The following is a 9,807-nucleotide window of genomic DNA, read 5'->3' as shown; positions in this document are numbered from 1 at the left end:
AGTTTCTTATCTGATATCTGTGTTGCAAACATTTTTTTCCAGTCTTTTCATTTTTGTCTTATGAAGAGCAAAAATATTTTTATTTTGAAGTCCAATTTATCTTTTTTTTAAATTTATGGTTTATGATTTTTGAATTCGACCTAAGAAAACCTTGCTTACTCTAAGGTCACAAAGATTTTCTCCAATGTTTTCTTCTGTAAGTTTTATAGTTTTAGGTTTTACATTTAAGTCTATAATATATTTTGATTTAATTTTTGTGCATTGAATAAGGTAAAGATTGATGTTTATTTTTTTCCCAGATAATGTACACAATTTGTTGAATGGACATTTGTCTATTAAATTGCCTTAGTAGCTTTGTCAAACATCCATGGCCATACATATGTAAGTCTATTTCTGTACCTTTTCTACTGATCTATCTCTCTACATTTTCACCAATACAAAAATGTCTTTATTATTGTAGATTTATAACAGGTTCTTAAATCTGGTAGGGTAAGTCTTCCAACTTTATTTATCTTTGTTTGTTTGTTTGTTTTTACACTTACTGCACCTGGTATTCCTCGGTGGTCTCCCATCCAAGTAGTAACCAGGCCTGGCCCTGCTTAGCTTCCGAGATTAGAGAAGATTGGGCACGTTCAGGGTGGCAGGGCCATAAACAGCTTTATTTATCTTTTTAAAAACTGCTTTATTTTTTCTGGTCCTTTGTATTTCCATATGACTTTTATAATCAGTTTGTCTATTTTTACAAAAATAAGCTGCTGGGATTTTGACTCAATTACAGTAAATCTATACACAATTTGATTATAATTGTAAATTAAGTCTTTGAACACATGAACATGGGGTATCTTTCTATTTTCTTAGGTCTCTTCTGATTTCTCTCAGTGTTTTCTAGTTTTCAGTGTTTAGGAACTATGCTTTATAGAAATGCTAAAAGTGGGTACCCTTGCATTGTTTCTGATCTCAAGGAGGAAACAGTTTTTCAACATTTAAGTTTGAAATTAGCTGTAATTTGTTTGCTTTTTTATAGATATTTTTACCCGTTTGAGGAAAGTACCTACTATTCCTAGTTTGCTGAACATTTTTTTTTATCTTGAATGGGTGTTGAATTCGGTCAAGCAAACAAACATCTAATGAAATGATCATATGGCTTTTCTTTTTCATTCTATTAATATAACGACCTGAGAAATTTCCAAATTTTTTTTACTTTATTTGCGTAAATATTCATCTGCTTTTAGATGGAGACTCTATATTATTCATCTTTATATCCCCAAACCTGGCACTTTGTGCATGAATAAATGTCTGTTGAATTATAAAATAAATGAATTAATAACTATAGACGTGCCAACTGTGTGTGGCCTTCTGTTTAGTAAGGATAAAAATCTTCCTATACAAGCAGCGATAAACTCAGCGACCTGCATGAAACACATACATTTGGGATAAGGTACTATTTTTATTTCTCAGATAAAGTCCAACTGACATGTGTGTGTGGTGGAGGGTAGAAGACAGAAGGGAGGGCTCTGCTCCACAAATGATTCGGGAGCTCAAGCTGAAGGTCTGCTGTCTTCAACATGTGGCTTTCAGTGCTATTCTACACAAGAAAATATAACCAGTCGATGAGCTGGGGGAAGTAGTAAAGGATGTCATAGATTTTTTTTTTTTTACAAGTTAAGCCTATAAGTGCTATATTTAATTTTTATCCATATTTCACTGGCCAGAACTCTGTATATAGGCCTACGTAAATGTAAGGGTGGCTGAGAATATGGTCTGTTTTCCTGTAGTTGTTTTTTTCCTGAAAAACTACAGTAAAGAAGGGGAGCATGAATTTTTTTGGTGTATAGCTAGTTATCTTTGCCTTGGAAAGGGAAAGAAAGTTCTATTAAATACTGGGCTACATGTATGCTGCACTACCTTTGATTTGTTAAACTGTAGCATTTCTCAATTCCTGCACTATTAATGGTCTTTGTTAAAAAGGTTTGCATGCCAAATAAGTTGAGGAAATATTAGTTTAAACATTTTTTCAATTAAAATATTAGTTTAAATATTTAAATAAGTTTCTTTTGTGCAGGACTTCTCTGGGGCTTTTAATATTTTAATGTGCATTTTGATTCTTCATGAATGCATGGAAGGCAAAGCATTTCCAAACCTTACTTGGTTGCAAATTATCTATGAAGATGATAGGGCTTGGTTTGAGAAGTATTAGGGCAATAAATACCCAATGATAGCAATTAAATAAAAAGCTATATTTTTCAATATTCCTAATCATCACTCATTCTACTTATTTTTATTAAGGAAATACAATAATACTATCTGGGAATAAAATTACTTTCTACAACATCAGGCTGAGTGTGTCTGGGAAAAGCAGAAATAGATCCAGCTAAGGGAAGGCTTGTATTCTTAGAGCTCCTATGCTTCAGGCCTTCATCAGGCTTGGGGTTACAGAGTCACTGAGTATCTTGTCTGGAAGGAACATCAGTGTGGGAATCGTAGGTCAGAATATGTTTTCTGTCTTCCTGAGGAGAAAGAAGGGAAAGTGTTCCCAACAGTAATCCATCACTGGGATTCCTGTGTAATTTCTTTCTTTAATACAGATTCTTTGGACCACAAAATATTCATCATGATTTCCTTCATTGACAAGAATCATGACTTTGTTAAACATAGAGATGCTGTACTCAGACATGATTTGTCTTTATCTTAAAATGACTAATCATTACTCCAAGTTTTGGAAGCTACTGTTGGTAAAAATATATGTGCGTGATGTGGTGATTCTATAATTCATTTTTGTAAAGTGGCTTGGGGTGGTGAGTTGGTGGAAGGGAGAAGAAAGAGGACTTGAAGCTGTGTTTGCTTAGTACACTTTATTCGTTTGAAGAAAACATCAATCATTGATAGCAATGCTTAGGAATAGAGAGAGGGATGAGAGATCAAACACTCCCATGTCTTCCTGAGTCCCCATAGTTTATATACATAAGCTATATGAAGAAGGTAGATAAACAGAGCAAAGGAGATGCAGAGGGAGGATGAGAGCAAGAGCATGGACTAGAGAGAAAAGCAAGGAGAAATCACTATTTTTTTCATCAAGCTATTGAGGGACCCAGAAAAGGCCTTAGAGGTCACCTTGTCCAAACCTCTGTCTTTCATTAATCTTTATTCAGCATTTGATCATTTATGCCCAGTGACAGGGTGCTTATGTAGTTCTCAAAGTAATTCACTTGATTTTTAAACAACTAATTTCTAGAGGATTCTTTCTTCTAGCTGTTAAAATATCTGCTTATTTCCATTTATTCATTCTAGTTCTGCTCATTTCCATTTATTCGTTCTAGTTCTGCTCCCCTCCTGGCCTCCTAAATGATATAGAAAAGTCTTCAATGTGACTGTCTTAAATATTTAAAGATAGTATGAACTCACTGTTTTCTTTTTCTTGTCCAAATATCAGTTTTTCAGATATGAAGATTTGAGAAAACTCCTCCATTCTTGTCACTCACTTCTGACTACATCAGGTATCAATGATCTTGAAAATTCAAGGTGAAGTAAATACAATTCATGGCGGATGCTGTTGCATCTGAAGACAGCGCTTTCAGGGAACTAGGCTCTTTGGAGATTTGGCAGTGTTAATCTCCCCGAGGGGGAAACATATCAGAATTTCGTATACTAAAATGGACCACATAAGCCAGCAGCACCATTAGACCTGTGGCCTTACAAAATGTCTCTCTCTGTCTTATATTCTCAGGCCTGTGGGATACTCTCCCAACTGTGCTTCCTCCCAAGTCCCAACAGGTGGTGTTCTCTGCTCAAGGTCACCACAACTACTTATCTGACATCGGTATTCCTCAGTGGTTTTAGAAAAAGATTCTGAAGCCATCAACACCATAAACACCAATGCCCAATAGTTTTCTGGTGTGTGTGCACACGTGTGTGTGTGTGTGTGTGTGTGTGTGTGTGTGTGTGTGTGTGAGAGAGAGAGAGAGAGAGAGAGAGGAAAAATTATTATTATCGCATAAATAATTTGCTTTAGAATTAGGGGTGAAGAAACTACTTGGTTCTCTGGACAAACAAATATACAATTTAAAAATGGATTGACAATAAGACATTTACATCTAATTGATAGTGTAGATCCCATTCTATGGTCCAGGTTTTTTAATCATATAAGTTCTTATAGCCTGCATAACTTCATATTTACCTGCCATCCTGACAGTGTCATTTTCCTAATCAAATTTTTGATTTTTAAATTTGTATTGTCTTGTTGAGAGTTTGATACACTGACCCAGATACCATGTATAAAAAGAGATAGGCTATAATTAAATAACCAACTGACCCAATTTTATGATATTTTTGGAAAAGATTTAATATATATGTTGCTACCAATATATTTAAATTAAAAAAATAATGCTATGAAGATAATATAGATTAAACCTGGGTATATGATAAAAAAAATAAATGGCCTGATTTCCCACAAAAGGATATGGTCTTAGTAATCCAGATAACAACTGGATTCTACTCCTACTCTTCAAAGAACAGTTTTCTCTGAGATACTTTGCTTACATAAACAATATTTACCATACTCTGGAAAGGAAGACGGATAGATGTGACAGAATCAGTAGAAAGAAATTCGGCAATAAGAGAAAGAAGAGAAAAGAAAAAAGAAAGGAGAGAAGAAAACAGAAAGGAGAGAAGAATTGTTTGAATGAAATGAACAAACAAAATTCAGTTACACTAGTGGTTCAACCACAATTTAGCTTTATGTGTGTCATTTATAATGTGGTTGGCAATTGGCTAAATTGGCACATATTAAAGCCACAGCAAAATGTGAAAATTCCTTTGTGATGACGTTTCTTATTATTTAGTGGTTCTCTGTTATTTCTAATTTTTCTAGTTCTTCAAAATTGAACATCACTATACAGAGGACACAATGGGCCTTTGGAAGGGAAAGGGAATGTATTATACTGATTAAAAATTATAACCAAGCATGTCAAATGACAGAGTTTTCCAAAGCCACTCAGTCAAGTGGGTGCTATAAATTCAAATGAAATATGGGCAGTTCCCAACTGAATTAGCTTTTTTATTTTTTTCACTTTGAGAAGTATCCGGTTTTAGAAACCCTTCTCACTCTCTTGCACAATGCTTCACACCTAATGAATGAAAAGGAAAGTTGATGAGTGAATGTTTATTGTAAAATGTTTCTCAAGTCAAAGTGAAATCGACAACCTCTTTAACAAACAGAAAAGAAATTAAATTCATAAGTGTTTCCATTTAGAATTCAATATAAAAATTCACCGTAATGAATTGCCTTGTCTTAAAACAGTTAACCAGTGTATCTATGATTCGAGTAGCATTATCATGACTTATATTATAAGGAGACATTGATATTCGACCATATTGTACCTCTATTTTGTTCTCTTCTAACCTTTCTGCTTTGTGTAAATAGATGGGGAAGCACAGATGGATCATTACTAAATAAATACACAAGAATAAATAAAATGAAGATGTCAGCGTCCAGGGAATGGACTGGCTATATTCTATCCAAGATTGCTGATCCTTGCAGGAAACTTCGAGGTGGTTTTGCTGACACCACTTCACAAGGAAACCCAGCACAGTGGAACAGAGAGGAGCTTGGCCTTAATTTGGCAAATTCAAGTTATGTAGACAATCAATCTGAATTATTCTGAACCATTTCCCTTGACATGTAAGTTTTTCCAAAGTTGCCTGACTCATCCTTTTTATTTGGCTTCATCTCCTCTTTATAGACTATAATACATATACATACACACACACACACACACACACACACACACACACACACACACATATTTATATATACATATAAATTTTACATTGTCCAAACTCTATAGAGGTAAAATTTCTGTTACTATTGTAATCAATATTTCAATACAATAATTTATTATCTCTTTTAACTCTGAAATCAGTGATTTGTATTTTTACTTAAGAAGCTATTCATACATTAAAATAGATTAAGTACTTTGAGGATGTATTGCTTTGTTAAAATTTAGCTAATTTTTCCAGGTATATCTAATTAAATGGGTAGAAATATAAAAATGATGGTTATAATTGATATTTTAAAATCGATTGAAAGCATATAAAATACTTCATGCAAATAAGTATTTATTAACACTCAAGCATAACTAAGCAACCACAGGAGAAGTGTGCTTTCATTATTCCCATCTTGGAGACAGAAGAACTGAGACAAAGCCAGACCTTCAAACAGTAAAGGCCTGATTAACCTTATTAGTTTCCTATCACTGCTGTAACAAATTACCACAAACTTAAAACCATACAAATATATTATCTTGCATTTATGGAGATCAGAAGTCCAAGATGGCTTTCGCTGAGCTAAAATCAAGATCCCAGCAGGCCTGTGTTCCTTCTGGAGGCTCTAAAGGAGAATCTGTTTCCTTGCCTTTTCCAGGTTTTCAAAGCCAGTTGCATTCCTTGGCTCATGACTCCTTCTTCCATCTTCAAAGCGGCAGCATAGCTCTTCAAATCTCCATTTGCCCCCAAACCCTTTCATACTCTCCCCCTTCCTCTCTCACCTCTAGCTTCTGTCCTCATACCTCCTCTGATTCTTCTAACTCCTTCTTCCATCTTTTAAGGACCCTGTGATTACATTGGGCTCATTGGGATAACCTTTTATCTTAAAAATAAATCTCGATCTTAAAACCTTAATGTGATTGCATATGCGAAGTCCCTTTGTAAGGTAACACAATCACAAATTCTAGAGATTAGGAAGTGAATACCTTTGAGAGGTACTTATTCTGTCCACCACAACCACCATATTAACTGGCATCCCAAAGTCACTGAGCCAAGAAGGCAGAGCCAAGACAAGAATCAGGTCATCTGCTTTTTCACATAATCCTTATTTTTCATCATACTGTGAGATGAAGACTATAAGGACAGTCATGACAAAGAAAAATTTTTTAAAAGGACTGCCTATTCAAAGCCCACAGTAATGTCACAGTCTGGCTCGGTAAATGTTTGATAAATAAATAATTGCTAATAGATGACTTGACTGTCTTAGTCAACCAAACATTCTGAATATAATAACCACTTATTAATGGACTAATATTTTGATGTGACCTACAAGTACAACAAAGAGGTCTCTGGCATTTTCCCTTGCTCTCAAGAAGCTTAACATCATATTGCAGAGAAAATTTTACCTTGCATAAAATCATTAAAGAACTAGCAAACTGTTAAATAAGAACTAAATCGTATTAAGGAATTTGCTGTCCCTAGAGTAAAAATAGATAATAGAAGGAAAATCAGAGAATCGGCGTGGGGGGCGGGGCGGTGTCATACTACTAGGAGGATCAGTGGAGTCTTAGAAATGACTGTTGACCAAAGGCACAAGAAAACACAAGCGCAGTGTCCACAAAAATAAATGAATCAATTAAAGGAAAAACAATAAAAAAGTGGCAAATACATACAGACTGTGGGATAGCTTAGAGAAGAAAATGGAGATTCAATAATTCATCCATTCAACAAATATTTGTTTATTGAGTACCCACTATGTGCTAGGTACTATCCAGGTGCCAGAGAAAAAAACTGAAAAGCTTATAGCCTGCATTTATACTGTGACATTTTATTTTCCTGCAATTGCTTTTTTTGCTTATAGCTTAAAATAAAGTGAAGGAATACTGGCCTAACTGTTGTTCTGTAAGAAGTGTTAACACTTTTATGATCAGGCCTATAACCACTAACATTTAGAGAAGAAAAGATAATTTAAGCAAGAGCCCAGACCTTACAGGTGTTATGTGGTACATGGGCTGCCTTCCCTTGAATTTATGGAGTCCATCACTTAAATATTCACATTCTGCTACTAAATATAAAAAGCTGATAACCTTGCTGGAGCTCTTAGGGTCTTTGCAGTTAAACTGAGAAGGCCAACAGGGCAGAGCTCTGGGCTGCAGTGTCTCAGATGTCAAATGTGTCCATATTGTGCTAGTTTTATCTTCAAATGAAATGAGTCCACCAGTAAGATGACTGAAATGAGAGCCAATAGCAGCCTCAACAGTCAAAGTAGCCTTCCGATTGATGAGAATAGGATTTCACTCCCTTTAGAAAAATGGATTTTCTTAGAAAATGGAGTGTAATGGAGTGAGGTAGATTTTAGACAACTCAATAGGACACATTTATGGAAGAAGGAAAGTAGAATTTTAGGTAAGAGGAGAACAAAGAAATGTGTAGAAAGTGCAGAAAGTGAAGACTAATAGGAAAAACCATCAAGTCTGCAAGGAACCAAAAACTCATTCATTTTGTAGTTCTCATACATTAATATTTTTTAGGTCTTTATATTAAGCACAGATTACTGAGAATTAACTTGATAATTTTACAATTTTCCCCATAAATTCAATGATATAACTTGGGTATTTTGACCTAAATATTAGAATTATAATGGTTATTTATAAAGGATATCTTACTTCTTTTGGTGGAGCTGGATTTTGAAATACAGGTAAAATTTAATTTTAGCAAATACAATAAAAATGACCTCATACACACACATATGACCATAGAGAAATGGGAAACTAAAATGTTTAAACCTCGAACTTTCTAAAAATGAAACACAAAAGTCTTTGGGAATGGATTATGTAATTCCACACCTTGAACACTAGAGAATAACATGGCTATTTTAACATTTCCTAGGAGATCTGACATTATCACTTTTTGAAATCCCACGTGGGACTGATGGATGTTGAAGAAGATCTTTTGCCCTAAGATAATAGATTCTATAATACAGTTCCTTTAAACTTTTTCTCTTTTGTTTTCTCTCTCGGTCATAGTCTTATTCTTTCTACTACTTAAATTTCCTATATGCTTATATTATATATACAAATATTAGCATGAAAGTCTGAGATTGGCTCCATATTCCCACTAAAAAATAAAATACTTGGGCATAATACCAATTATTTCTGATTCGATGTTGTCCAGAAGTTACAGTCACTTATTTCTGGTTCTGTGAAATCTGAACCAGATAAAGGATGATGTTATTTACTTGGGAAATTATTTGTAAATAAAATGTTTCCAAGACTCAGCCAATAGTCCATATCGCCAGAGTAAAGGTAGATATAATAAAATACAGTGAAATAATTTTGTTATTTTCTAAGAAATTGTTGGTAATGGAACTTTATATTTAATGGAATATAATTTAAAAAGTAATGAGCATGCAGAAAATTGTTGGCATCTTCGTTGCTTAAAGCATTCTATCAGAGCTGAGGGCCAGTGGTCTGGCAGCTTTTGCAGTAAGCTGGTGATTGTTAATCAGGGGTCTATAACAGAATCACCAATAGGTCAGGAGTTCACGGGAATTCTGTGAGATTTGAAGTGAATATTATTATGGAGATATATTTAAACAAAATCTCCTCTCAACCTAGAAAATCTCTCTACAAAGGCAGAAGAGGAAATAAACACTTTTTTATTGAATAAGCATTCCACCAGAATGTAATCCGTACCATAAGCAATCCGCTAAAGAGATCACAAAGGCAGAAAAAAATCTTACCTTTTTTTATAGCCAAGCAGAGACGACTCATTGTTAAGTTCTCAAGATAAACAATAACTAGTCCTCAAACAGCAGGCCTTGACAGCACCATTTGTCATATGTAGTTCATTCTAAATCCACCTGGAATTTGGGATGACCATCTGTGTTGGCTAATTGGCTTTATCCAAAGGAAAATAACTTCTCTTATCTTTACCACAAAAGGTAGTTTTGGAGAGAGGAGCTGGTAGTTAGGCTCATACCCTCCCACAGAAACTGGGAGATAGGGAGTCTGTATTTCTTGATTATTTACATTTCAAAGAGATGGT

The 9,807-nt window shown here is 34.5% G+C and overlaps 1 long non-coding RNA gene across 1 annotated transcript in view; it reads right to left on the bottom strand.

Annotated features, from left to right (window-relative positions):
• Positions 1-700: 700 nt before the first annotated feature.
• LOC118606530 overlaps positions 701-9,807 on the bottom strand; it is a 255,284-nt gene continuing 246,177 nt past the window's right edge. The window contains exon 5 of the long non-coding RNA XR_004952492.1: positions 701-3,610. This is a non-coding gene — a long non-coding RNA (uncharacterized LOC118606530). The remainder of the gene's footprint in view (positions 3,611-9,807) is intronic.

This window comes from Rousettus aegyptiacus, unplaced genomic scaffold (assembly GCF_014176215.1).
Source record: "Rousettus aegyptiacus isolate mRouAeg1 unplaced genomic scaffold, mRouAeg1.p scaffold_m13_p_8, whole genome shotgun sequence".
NCBI lineage: Eukaryota > Metazoa > Chordata > Mammalia > Chiroptera > Pteropodidae > Rousettus > Rousettus aegyptiacus.
This window is presented reverse-complemented; position numbering and strand designations above follow the sequence as displayed.